General features: G+C 39.6%; 1 long non-coding RNA gene across 2 annotated transcripts in view; it reads left to right on the top strand.

Annotated features, from left to right (window-relative positions):
* LOC121014680 (uncharacterized) overlaps positions 1-12,168 on the top strand; it is a 78,371-nt gene that overhangs the window by 62,226 nt on the left and 3,977 nt on the right. For both annotated transcript variants that reach the window (XR_005783362.1, XR_005783361.1), the window contains one exon: positions 5,763-5,859. This is a non-coding gene — a long non-coding RNA (uncharacterized LOC121014680). The remainder of the gene's footprint in view (positions 1-5,762; positions 5,860-12,168) is intronic.

Here is a 12,168-nt window from a genome sequence, read left to right as displayed (position 1 = left end):
CTACATCAAAATACCAACAGCATTTTTCACAGAACTGGAACAAATAATCCTAAAATTTGTTTAGAACCACGAAAGACCCTGAATAGCCAAAGCAATCTTGAAAAAGAACAACACTGAAGTATCACAATCCCAGATTTCAAACTATACTACAAAGCTGTAGTAACCAAAGCAGTATGGTATTGGCACAGAGACTATTGCAAAGATGGTGGAGTAGGAGGACCCTGGGCTCACTTTGTCTCATGGGTACACCTAGATAATACCCACATTGGTGAAAATAACCTGGAAGATGACCTGGAGACTTACAGAACAAACTCTCCACAGCTCAACACAGACAAGAAGCCACATGGAAGAGGGTAGGAATGGTGGAGATGCAGTTGAGCACTAAATGGACTTGTAGGGCATTCCATGGGAAGGAGGGAGCCATGGGCATAGAGAGGGGAGAAACATTACTCTCACATCAGGGGAGACCATGCGGGGAAGAGAAATCCCAATAACATTTGGCTTTGAAAACCAGAGGGGCTGAATCTTGTGAGTTCTTACAACCAGTAGAACTTAAAACCTGGAATTTTAAAAATCATCAGCTCAGTTTTCAGGGAGCTGGGAGGGTAAGAAGAAACTGGGTCCTTGCCCTTAAAGAGACAGGAGATAGAGGGTAGAACCAGTAGTTTGAAAAATGCTTAGGGCTAGAGGAGAGAGTGGTTTACTCATCTCAGAGTGTGTCCAGGAGGGACAGAGATTGGTGGGGGACTCCTCCAGGAACAAAGGAGCTGGCAAATGCCACTTTCCTCCTCTACCCCCCAGCCTAGATACCCAGCTACTTCTGGGAACCAGTGCCAAGACTTGCCACCTAACTTGCTTACACTGTAGCCTGCCATCCCCTCACCCCAGCTCCCACATTGCGCTTTTGTGGATCCACCGCTCCAGACTGAACTGCTTCAGTCCTGGTGCTGCAGGGCCCCTCCCACAGGGGACTACCAGCCCACAAACGTTGCTAACCCTGCCTCTCTAGCCCCTATGCATGTTGTGGCTCCACCCCTTCCAAAACGCTCTTGGCCAGATCCCATCAAAGCAGTACCAGAAGCCTGGCACTGTGCAAGTAGCCCATACAAGGGCCAACACCACTCCAAAGTGAGTTCTGCCCCAGGGAGAGGGGGAGATAACCACATACACCAGACTGACTGTGGCCCCAACAGTGGGCTGGGGCAGACAGCTGGTCTGACTGCAGGCCCTGCCCACCACCCGTCTCAGGGGACAGCATAGGGAAAGTGCCCTGTAGTTTGGCACTACTTCATCTCTAGCAAATACCTGGTCTGACCCAACTAAAGCCCAAGGTAGCCCCAGAATGGCCCACTAACACAGGGACCAGACCCAGCCCACAGCAGACAAAGAGAACCATTACACATGACTGGACTGAAGGTAAACACAGCTCAGCCCACAATACTAACACACATAGGAGGTACCCCTGAAGTGCCATTTTCTAGTGAAAAGGAGACATTGCACTGTGGGGAACTACAGGACCTATTCTTCACAAAGCCACTACTTTCAAGAACAGGAGATGTAGCTAACTTTCCTAACACGTAGAAACAGACGTAGCAATAGATAAAATGAGGAGACAGAAGAATATGTCCCACATGAAAGAATAGAACAAAATCATAGCAAGAGACCTAAGCAAAATGGAGGTAAGTAATATGTCTGGAAAAGAATTTAAAGTAATGCATAAAGATACTCACTAGACTTGAGAAAAGAATGGAGGACCTCAGAAGAGACCCTCAAAAAAGAGAAGACATAAAAAAGAACCAATCTGAGATGATAAACTCAATAAATGAAATTAAATGTAGACTACCTTCGGGGTGCCTTGGTGACTCAGTTGGTTAAGCTTCTGGCTTTGGCTCAGGTCATGATCTCGATGGTTCATGGGTTCAAGCCCCATATTGGCTCTCTGCTGTCAGCACGGAGCCAGCTTTGGATCCTCTGTCTCCCTCTGTCTCTCCCCCTCCCCCGCCCCTTGCACACTCTCTCTTTCTCTCTCAAAAATAAACATTAAAAAAAATAGACTACCTGAAATAAATAGTATACAAGAGAAAGCCAAAGAATGGATCAGTGACCTGGAGGACAGAGAAATGGAAAATAATCAAGCTGAGCAGGTGAGAGGGAAAAATATGCAAAATGAGAATAAACACCATCAAGCATAACAATAGTCACATTATAGGAATCCCAGAATGAGAAATGAGAGAAAAGGGAGCAGAAAATTTATTTGAAGAAATAATAGCTGAAAATTTTCTGAATCTGGAGAAGGAAACAGAAATCCAGATCTAGGAAACACAGAAAACCCCCAACAAAATCAACCCAGAGAGATCCACACCAAGACACACAGTAAATGAAATAGCAAAAAATAGTGATAGGGAATTTTAAAAGCAGCAAGAGAAAAGGAAAGCAGTTACATACCAGGGAAACGCCATAAATCTATCAGTGGATTTTTCAGCAGAAACTTTACAGGCCAGAAGGGAGTGGGGCAGGATATATACAAAGTACTAAAAGGAAAAAATCTGCAGGTAAGAATACCCTATCCATCAAGGCCATCATTCAGAATAGGAGAGACAGAGTTTCCCAGACAAACAAAAGTTAAAGGAATTCCTGACCACTAAACCAGGAGCAAAACTAGCCACTTCCCCATCACACATGCTGCCATTGGCCTTGCCAAAACCACAGTCCAGCTGCCCTCCTGCTCAAGTCAGTGTGCATTGCTGCCTGCTCATGACAAGTCAACACACCTTCACCTCGGATCAACAGGGACTCAAACTGAGACTGTCCCCCCTCAAATTATAGACCCTGTACTGAAGTTTGTGCATAACAGTGGGTATAATTATAACAGAAGGAAGCAACTCAAATGGTGATGCCAATTCTCTGGAACATAGAATGGACAAAAAGAGTGTGCTGGGCTCAGAACATCTTCAACAAGCATATCAAAGAACAATACACTTCAGGTTATTAAAAGAAACCACCACCACCCACACACAAAAGCAAACAGTAAAAACCACTATGGTACTGGCATAAGAAAATCGACGTAAACATCAATAGAACAGTATAGAGATCCCAGATAAATGCATGATTATATGGTCAATTAACCTTTGACAAAGTAGGAAAGAATCTGCAATGGGAAAGACAGTCTCTTCAACAACTGGTGTTGGGAAAACTGGACAGCAACATTCAGAAAAATGAAACTGGATCACTCTCTTACACCATAAATAAATTCAAAATGGATTAAAGTCTTAAATGTGTGACCTCAAAATCCTAGAAGAGAGCACAGGCAATAATTTCTGATATCATCTGTAGCAACATTTTTCTGGATATCTCCTAAGGCAAGGAAAACAAGAGCAAAAGTAAACTATTGGGACTACATCAAAATAAAAAGCTTCTGCACAGTGAAGGAAACAATCAGCAAAACAAAAAGCCTACTGAACAGGAGAAGATATTTGCAAATGACATATTCAGTAAAGAGTTAGTATCCAAAATACGTAATTTATACAACTTAACACCAAAAAAACCCAAATAACCCAATTAAAACATGGGCAGAAGACATGAACAGACATTTCTCCAAAAAAGACATCCAGATGGTCAACAGACACATGAAAAGATGCTCAACATCTCTCAACATCAGGGAAATAAAAAATCAAAACCACAATGAGTTATCACCTCACACCTGTCAGAATGGCTGAAATCAAACACAAAAAACAAATGCTGGTGAGGATGTAGAGAAAAAGAAATGCTCTTGCACTATTGGTGGGAATTTAAACTGGTGCAACCACTCTGGAAAACTGTATAGAGGTTCCTCAAAAAAGTAAAAATAGAATTAACATATGATCCAGTAATTCCACTACTGGGTATTTATCCAAAGAATAGGAAAACACTAATTTGAAAAGATACATGCACCCCTGTGTTTATTGCAGCATTATTTACAATAGCTAAATTATGGAAGCAGCCTGTGTCCATTGACAGATGAATAGATAAGGAAAATGTGGTATACAATGGAATATTACTCAGTTATAAAAAAAGAATGACATCTTCCTAGTTGCAACAACGTGGATGGTTCTAGAGAGTATAATGCTAAGTGAAATAAGACAGAGAAAGACAAATACCATATGATTTCACTTACATGTGTAATTTAAGAAACAAACAAAGACTCTGAACTATAGAAAACAAAGAGATAGTTATACGAGGAGATGTGGGGGTGGGGGATTGGTGGGAGAAATAGGTGAAGGGGATTAAGAGTACACTTTCTGTGGTGAGCACAGAGTAATGTATAGAAGTGCTGAATCACTATATCATACTCCTGAAACTAACACTGTAGGTTAATTACACTAGAATTAAAATTTGAAAGCTCCAGTTTTATACGGTAAATAAGTTTAGATATCTGTTGTACAATATTGTGCCTATAGAGGATGCTACTATATTGTACACCTACAGGTCTGTTAAGAAGATAGACCTTATATTGAGTGTTGTTACCATGATAAAATAAAAAGGGAGAGAGATGTTAGCATGAAGCTAAGAGATTTGATAGGATTCAGTGGCAGAATGTATGTAGGGAGTGAACATCCTAGTTTTCTACTTCCGCATAACACTCTGCCACAGAGTTAGCAGTTTTGAACAATGATCATTTTTAGCTCACATTTCTGTAGGTCAGAAGCCCAGGTGTGGTGTGGCTGAGTTCTCTGCTCAGGGTCCCGTAAGGCCAAAGTCAAGGTAACGGCGGTGCTTACTGCTCATTTCTTCAGGGTCCATTTACAAGTTCGTGTGGTTGTTGAAAAAATTCAGTCCCTCACGATTGTAGGACTGCCATTGCAATCCTAGCTTTCTTCTGTCAGCCAGGGGCTACTTTCAGCTCCTAGAAGTCACCTGCGTTCATTGACGTGTGGTCCCCTCCATCTTCAGAGCCAGAAACAGAGAATCTCCTTAGTGTCAGATCCTTCTCACACTTCAAATCTTTTCTCTTTCTTTCCTTCTTTTTTTTTTCTTTTCTTTTTTTCAGGAAAAGTTTAGTCCCTTTTAAGGCCATGACTGATTAGGCCAGAATAATCTACTTTACTTAAAATCAACTGATTTGGAATCTTGGTTACAAACGCCACATGCTTTTACAGCAGCACCTACATTAGTGTTTGATTGAAAAACTGAGGGAAGGTGTTTGTACACCAAAGGGTGGAGGTTCTGGGGGTCATCTCTTAATTCTGCCTACGACAGTGAAGAGTAAGGAGGGGTTAGCGTAGACTGGGAGAGTCTAACTGGACATATTGGAGGGACTGTGGAGCCATTAACTATGGCTGAGAATACAGAAAGCAGAGGGATTTTGGTAGGAAGGTGAGTTCAAATTTAGGTACGTGAGGTAAAGAGTTTAATGGAATAAAATCTCAACTAAGTAATATTTTGCATATAAGAATGTCTCCTGCCAGCCTTACAAGGGCTGAGCCCCCATAGTATTTTCTTTTTTTTTTTTTTTTTTTTAGGAATATTAAAGCTACTGGTGAAAAAGACATAAGTTATGAAGAGGAACTGATCTTTAGGGACTATGAGGATGAAAGAAGTCTACTTTATAAAAATATTTTGTTCATCTCAGCTATGTGAAAGTTCTAAAGAATATTCTCTAACTCATGATGGGTTATATAAAATGTGCCCAAAAAGGAGGGCTTGATTTTTATTGTCTATTTCTTGAGAGAAGCTGGTCCCAGCTTCTGGTTTTCGTTACAGTTGGTATTTCTTCCTCACGGCAGGAATGGCAGTCTGCTGGATAACCACCTTGCGTATTTCTACCACCTGAAGATCTCCATGTGGAAAGTTCCAAGGTTAATTTTCCTGAAGAACCTGTCCGTAAGTCTAAAACACCCACTACCCAGGATAGCACTTACAGAGACTACCAAGGGGTCTTCCGTTGTCCAGTCAAATAAGTTTTCACTGTTTCTCCTACCTTTCCACAAATTCTTGAGCTACCAGGCTTTGCGGTGGGGGAGAGGCGCCCACTGTGGCCAAACCTTTTCTGCATTCATCCTACAGAGATTGGGATACAGGGGCAGACAAACTTAAGGGCAGATAAATACAATGTATCTGACCAGTGTTCTAGAGATATGTGTGGGGTGCCAGAGAGCTCCGAGGATGGAAATGAAGGTCAAAATCCAGCCAATCACAAAATACTCTGTATACTAGGATTGGGTTGTTTTGTGTTGTGTTGTGTTGAAGACAGATGCCTGACACAGTCTTTATGAGTGTGTGTGGTTTTTTATTCTTTCAGAATTTGTCTCACTTTTTACAGCTTTATTGAGGTAAAAATATTAAATTAACATTTAAAGTGTAATGTAATCCGCTTTGACAAATGTACTACCTGTGAAATTATTACCCTAATTAAAAATAATGAATATATCCATTGGTCCCAAAAGTTTCCTCACACCTTTCATAGTACCTCTCTTCCTTCCCCAAACTCTGGCAATCACTGATCTGCTGTCATTATAAATTATTTGGAACTTTCAAAAAATGGAACCATACATGATGTTCTCTTATCTTGTCTAGCTTTGTTCATTCAGCATAACGGTTTTAAGATTCTTCCATATTGTTACATGTTTCATTAGTGTACTTTTTTTTTATTCTGGAGTTCTGTTCCCTTGTATGGATATATTAGAATTAGTTTATCCTTCTGCCCATTGATAGACATGTAGGCTATTTCCAGTGTGGGGCTATTACAAATAATCCCGATGTGGACATTTGTGTATAAGTGTTTATGTGAACATATGATTTTATTTCCCTTTGGTGAATGTCAAGAAGTGGAATGATAAAAGTACACTTAAGAAACTTCAAAATTGTTTCCTAAAGTGGCTTACCATTCTTCCTTCCCTTCAGCGATGTTCCAGTTGCTTTACATCCATGCCGTAACATGGCATGGTCAGTCTTTTTCATTTTAGCCAGCCTAACTGGCTGTATAGAAACTGTGGTTTCTTTCAATCTGCATTTCCCTGTTGACTAGTGATGTTAAGCATCTCTTATGTGCTTATTAGCTATTTATAGATTTTCTTTTGTTAAGTGTTCACATTTTTGGCCCATTTTTAAAATTGCATTGGAAGACATCACAAGGATTTAAGCAAGAGAATATCCTCATCAAATTTATGTTTTAGAAAAATCACCCAAGGGGCGCCTGGGTGGCGCAGTCGGTTAAGCGTCCGACTTCAGCCAGGTCACGATCTCGCAGTCCGTGAGTTCGAGCCCCGCATCAGGCTCTGGGCTGATGGCTCAGAGCCTGGAGCCTGTTTCCGATTCTGTGTCTCCCTCTCTCTCTGCCCCTCCCCCGTTCATGCTCTGTCTCTCTCTGTCCCAAAAATAAATAAAAAGTTGAAAAAAAAAAAAGAAAAATCACCCAAGCTGGGAATATCGAGGATGAATCACAGCAGGGCCAGACTGCCGACGAGGGGCCCACCGCCCGGGCCCCCGGGCCCCGGGATTGGAATAGGTCCAGCAAAGGATGCTAAAATACTTGGCAGTGGGTTAAGAAGAGACATCTCTGAAACAACTGACAGGTGCTAGTGACCAATTTTATATATGAGGGTTAATCAAGGAAATCTGATTCAGGTAGAATTTAAAAGGAAAACCACCACCACCAAATACCTGTAGCACTCACAATGTACCAAGCACAGTTCTGAGCATTGTCACAAATATTAACTCAGGATTGATATTCATAACAATCCTAACGAGGATTATCCACACTTTACAGAGGAGGAAACCAAGGCAGAGAGTGAAAAGGTATCATGCCTGTAACATATAAACAAAAAATCACAATGAGTGTGATTAAATGTATAGAAGATATGGTTTAAAGGATAGTAAAACATGGTTTTGGAACCAGGCATCTTGGAGTTTAAATGCTGTATCTACTGTATACTGGGGCATGACCTTGGGCAAGTTTCTTAGACTCTGTGCATCTCTCTTATTCGTAAAACAAGGATACTGCTTTTGTTCAGACTGTTGTGAGCAGTAAATGAGGTGGCTTGTTAAAAGTTCCTAGAATAGGGGCACCTGGGTGGCTCAGGCAGTTCAGTGTCCCAACTGTTGATTTTAGCTCAGGTCATGATCTCACAGTTTGTGAGATCAGGCCCCACATCGAGCTCTGTGCTGACAGCACAGAGCCTGGGAGCCTGCTTAGGATTCTCTGTCTCCCTCTCTCTCTGCCCCGCCTCCCACTTGTGTGTGCATGCTCTCTTTCTCTCTCTCTCTCTCTCTCTCTCTCTCTCTCTCTCTCTCTCAAAATAAATAAATAAACTTTTTAAAAAGTTCTTAGGACAAAATAGGTGCCCAGTGAATGTTAGTGCTCATCCTTTGTTCTGATAAGTATAGTCATAGAGTGAGTGAGATTGTCAGGGACAGCCTGTAGAAGAGAAGGATGGAAAAGGATGGAAACCTAAGCAATGGTGTCTTGGTGACAGCATAGGGGGAGTTAAGGGAAAGGAGCTGGAAGAACATGTGTGAACACTGACGTTCATAATAGATCAGGATTCCAAAATTGGGCACAGATTAACGCCACGCATCGCCAGGAAGGGCACACAGGTGAAATCTGCCTTACCGCTTCAGATGCACTTGTTACCAAGTAAAGTACTTTTAGAATATATTGTAACCAAAATTGAGATGTGCTATTTGTGAGACATTTATTCATCTTTTAAAAACTGAACTGTAAAAGTAGAATGGGCTAAGCAAAAAAATAATTTGAATAATCCAGAAAGGGATGTACTGGAAAGCGAGACTCTCCAGTACCTGTACCTTCCCCGGGTGCGCTGCCTGTACTAGAAGGTTTGGACCTTTCCATATCATTTTATGTATATGCATTTTGTAGCACTCTTCAGGTCAATATATACACATTATTTAATAAGTACATTATAATAAGATAATACCAAAAAACCTCCTCATATTTTTAAATAGTGGCATAATAATTAAAAGAATATTACCCATCATTTATCATTCTCTTACTGATAATAGGGTTGATTATATTTTTTTCTATAATAAATTCTACTTAAATTCTAATAAATTAACCTTCCAGTATAAATATGAACGTGCAAATGAAACTGTTTGGTCTAAGGACATGTGTATTTTAAATTTTGATAGAACTGCAAAATTACCCTCCAAAAAATGTTTTAGCAATTTGAAGTCCATAATAGCTAATATTTATTGAACATTTACCAGATGCAAATACTACATAGAGGGCTTTATGTAGAGCATCTCAACAAACTCTTTTGGACCCATCCTATTATTACTACTTCCATCTTATAAATAAAGAAATGAAGGCCCAGGAAGGATAAGTAAATGAAATGAGGTAACATAGATAAGAAGTACGATAGCAGTGATTTGAACCCAAATCTTTATCATTTAGCATTGTCTCTAAATTGTGCTCATTCTTTTACTGATCACTGTTGGTTTTATTCATGCCTTTTTCATAAATTCACTTTCAACTGCTAGAGTTCATCTTTCAGTCTTTCTTCCTGGAAGAATATAGGGGTGGTAAATATGTCTAAGTTCTTGTATGTCTAAATGAGTTCATTTTATTGTCACTCTTGAATGATAATCTGGGTTATAGAATTTTCAGCTTATACTCATTTTTCCCGCATTACATAATGTGTCCTTTGCCATATGATACCCTGTTGCGCATGAGATGTTTGATGCCCAACAGATTCCTTTTCGCTCCCTCCCTACCTCTCCTCCTTCTCCTCCTCCCCCTCCTCCTCCTCTTTTCCTTCTTCTCCTTCTTTCTCTCTTTTTTCTTTTTCTCTTTCTTTCTTTCTTTCTTTCTTTTTTTCTTTCTTTCTTTCTCATTATGGGATTCTTTCTCTGTTGATAAGGTTTACAAATTTACAAAATAAATATCTGGATCTTTAAATCTGAAGACCTATCTTTAATTTAGAGAAGGATTTATATCATGCTTAATATAATTTTCTCCTAATGGGAGATCCTACTAGGTAGATAGATACTGGCTGTCTTGGATCTGTTTTCCACATCTCCACACTTTTTTTTTTCCTCAATTTGCATCCCTATCCTTTTAAAATTATGTTCTAGGAAAATCTATTAGCTTGATTTTTTAATTTAATGTTTAGGTCTGCAGCAATGTCTGTCTTTTTATTTGATCTTATTAGATGTTTTCTGAAACTATTCCTAACTTTAAAGATATTTTCTTCTTCAGCAGCCTGTTTATAGCAGCAGGATCCGCAAGGATGCTAGTGTATGCTCAGTTATATATAGATCATATCAAAATATACTATTAACACAGGATGCACAGTGAAACGAAAAGGGTGCAAAAGAGGTGGGATTTGAATGGCTATGCATCCAATAATCAACCCTACCATACTCAGTGATCCCTTTCTATAGGACAAATTTTGTATTATCCCTTTTGCACTCCTGACATGAAATCCATAGACAGTGTAACCTGCAGAATTAAGAAGAAATTCCACTGTAAGGTAAAGAAGAAAGGAAAGGGAAGCATTTGAGAACAGAATATACCTTTTGATACGTGCATGCTCAAGCAGCCCGTGTCTAAAGATGGCAGTAGTCAAATGCACGCAGTCACCGCACATGCCACGTGAGTGAGACGCAGGTGTCACAAGTGGTATTGCCATTAGTGATGTGAGGTTCCAGAATGGTGAAAAACTCATACTGTGTTCTGAAAAAATCAAGTTCAATCTTCCTTTGATTCACGTGGTAGTGCATTCATGGAGAACTCAGTGTACATTACAACCTAGCCAAAACACCACTCATGTCATCTGTTCCCAAGTGGCTTGAGCCGATGTTTATTTTTATTTGTTTCTTCCCTCAGGAAAGCTTTTAAGGCAAATTTCCTGGAGCTCAGTTTTAGTCATATTTCATAGACTGATAGCTTCATTATTTTCTGAATAATCTGCAGTTTCATTTTTATTTCCTTGATGGCTAGAATACTTAAAACTTATTTACAAAATTTTTCTAGGTGATTTTTTCCCTTTCGTTTCTATTTGTCATTCATTTTCATTTCCATTGGACTGTGGAGATAAAATGTCATTTACACTATTTAAGGATTTTGGAATTTAATGAGGTTTTCCTTGTGGCTTACTTTGGGGTTGGGTTTTGTAAATGCTCGGTGGGGCTCTTGAAGAGAAGGTGTGATTTCAGTTTGCAGGACAAAGCATTCTTTCCGTGGCTATGAGACCAGCCTGAGAAATTAGGAAAATCAGACCTTCTACAACTATTTTTATTCACAATTTAAGAGAAGTGTTTGAAAAATAACCGAATAATGTGGTTTTGTTGATTATAATTCTCAAGGGTTTGCCTATGTCTTCAGTGCTCTTCCTTTTGTGGCTTGCACCATTGATTACTATGGGAGAACGTTCTGTCCCAAGTAATAAACATGGAATTCAATGTTGATATTATTATTATTGTCTCCTTTGCTTTCTTTTTGTTTGCACCTGCCTGGCTTATTGTTGCCAGTCCTTTTACTTATGCTCTATAGCTTCTCTTTAACATTTACAGTAATTATATTGTTCTGTAACTACAGTTATTCAAATATATTCCTATTTAGATCTTTTCTGTCTTACATACTAATAATTAGAATGCCTAGGGCAGAGTAAAGACTGAACAGATAGAATCTTTGGTATTACTGTTGCCTAATCAAGTTAAAAGATATTATTTTGTTTAAAATGGTAGACTCACAAGCATGATAACTTTGTAAATCCAAAAACATTAGAACAATTTTCTTCAAACTTTAATTTTAAGGTTAAAATTTCATCCATATTATGGAGGAAAAAAAGTGGAACCCAAGAAAAATAAAATTTAAATATAGTCTCTTGCTTTGGCCCATCCTATAGTTTCCAGAGATTACTTTCTTTAGATAAAAAAAAAAAAGTTTATTTACTTATTTTGAGAGAGAGAGAGAAAGTGTGAGCAGGAGAGGGGCAGAGAGAGTGGAGGAGAATCCTGATGTGGGGCTTAAATCCATGAACCGTGAGATCATGACCTGAGCTGGAGTCAGACACTCAATGGACTGAGCCACCCAGGTGCCCCCAGGACACACTATTATAATACCATTGACTATATTCTTTGTGCTGTGCCTTTCATCCCTGCGACCCATTCATTCCATAACTAGAAGCTGGTATCTCCCACACCCTCCCCTCTGGCAACCATCAGTTTGTT

The sequence above is a fragment of the Herpailurus yagouaroundi genome, unplaced genomic scaffold (genome assembly GCF_014898765.1).
Source record: "Herpailurus yagouaroundi ecotype Mexico unplaced genomic scaffold, PumYag 203, whole genome shotgun sequence".
Classification (NCBI taxonomy): domain Eukaryota; kingdom Metazoa; phylum Chordata; class Mammalia; order Carnivora; family Felidae; genus Herpailurus; species Herpailurus yagouaroundi.
This window is presented reverse-complemented; position numbering and strand designations above follow the sequence as displayed.